This window comes from Dromiciops gliroides, chromosome 4 (assembly GCF_019393635.1).
Source record: "Dromiciops gliroides isolate mDroGli1 chromosome 4, mDroGli1.pri, whole genome shotgun sequence".
NCBI classification, from domain to species: Eukaryota; Metazoa; Chordata; class Mammalia; order Microbiotheria; family Microbiotheriidae; genus Dromiciops; species Dromiciops gliroides.
The window spans coordinates 359,021,021-359,022,876 of record NC_057864.1 but is presented as its reverse complement, the minus strand read 5'-3'; the positions used below and the strand labels follow the sequence as shown (position 1 = coordinate 359,022,876).

General features: G+C 37.9%; 1 pseudogene; it reads right to left on the bottom strand.

Moving 5' to 3' along the window:
• Positions 1-982: 982 nt before the first annotated feature.
• LOC122726447 lies at positions 983-1,368 on the bottom strand (annotated as a pseudogene).
• Positions 1,369-1,856: the final 488 nt, after the last annotated feature.

The window sequence follows — 1,856 nt, the reverse complement described above, 5'->3', positions numbered from 1 at the left end:
CATATTTTTAAGTTGATGTTACAATTTTGAAAGGCCATTGTCCCTGTCCTAATTCCATGCTTCAAGCCTAGGCATTTGAGCATCATTAATGTTTTTCAAAGTGGGTCAATGACAAGAATATTTGAGATTATATACTGACTTTATAGTCAGTGTTACTTTATGATCTGATGATATTGATACTACTTTGGCAGTGGCCCATAGTATTGTTTTTATGGCTAGATCAGAAATGTTTTGTTTTTTTTTATAGCTTAGTCAGGGATTTTTTTCCCCTCTCTTATCTTTTATATAAGCCTCCACTCCTCCTACTGCACCTAATCAGTTGACTCAAAGTTTCCTCCTTTCTTGATCAAATAGATAAGTTAGAAAATGTGTCAACTTCTTCAAAATCATTGTCCAGTTCCTTCTACAACATAGTATTTTTTTTCATTGTTTCCGATTTTATACTTGAATGAGAAGGAAGGACAAAACACAGATAAAGAATCTCCCAGTGCCATACTCAAGGATCTCAAAGGAAGGATTATAATGAAGTTCTGATGGGCCTTTGAACATAGGAGCTACAGAATTCTGAACAAATGCTCAGTGGTAAGAGCAACCACTTAAGTGAAAACCAGTCAAAAAACATTTAATAAGTGCCTACTAAGTCCCAGGCACTGTACTAAATGCTGAGCATTTAAAAAAAAAAAAAGAGGCAAAAGATAGTCACTTTCCCTGGAACTTATAATCTAATGCGGGAGATAGCAAGCATACAAATAAACTGTATATAGAATAAACAGGAAATAATCAAAAGAGGGAAGGTACTAGAACTAAGATGGGTTGAGAAAGGTTTCTCGTAATAGAAAAAACAACATTCAAATCCCTATTACCCAGACAATGGCTCTTTGCATTTAATTTTGTTGTTGTTTTGTTTTTTGTTTTGTTTTTGTATGTGTTTGTTTTAGAGTCCTAGCGGCTTTATTGGGGACAGACAAAAACTACCGGGGACTTAGGAGTTGGCATTGGGGCCCTTCTTGCCTAAGGTGGGCCTTACGTTGACAAAGCATCTCTTGTACTGCATCTTCTTCTTGGCCTGCCATCTTCTTCTCCTGCTTGGCTACCTTGGAGTCTGACCCTTCACTTTTCCAGCTTGGACCAGAGAGCCATGGACTTTACTTCCTAGCATTCTGCTAGCCTCTACCAGAGTGGACTGTGGCTCCAATGCACACTGCCCCAAGATGGCTTCTTCTTCCAGCGGGGAGCCACCTAGTAGCAGGACTTGATCCTCGGAGTGATGCCCTCTAGGGATGCCACATGGGCCTTGATGTGGGCTATGGTCTCCTGCTCAGTCACCTCGAGGGTGTGCAGAGCCTGTCCGCTGACAAACAGCTGCATGGTGGTGACTCGACACGCTAGTTCTGCTTCCACCACTGTGAAGATGGGGACCAGAAAGCAAGAGAATCTTTTTAATGTATTTCAAAAAAACATGAAATAGAAGAAATATTAAATTTAATAATATACAAATATAAGTGGTTAGATTCAAACAAAATATGCCTTCTGGGAGATCCAACTTGTTTTTCAGAAAAATGTATAATATATTTATTAAAACTTTGTGTAAAAAATAGACTCAGTTTGTTGAAATGAAGAACTGGTTATTGCTCAGGATGTGTTGCTATTAATTATAACATTAACTGAAAAGCACATAACAATATAAAAGATACATGAGAACTTGTTGAATCATTTTGAAAAATGAGGTGATAAGCTTAAATTGTGGCATCTTCTGTCCTCATGCAAACTAGTAACACTTGGTATCTCTTAACTTGTTGGGCATGGAGGAAGGAGGAAATGAAGAGAAATACAGCAATGGAAATAGCCAAAATAAT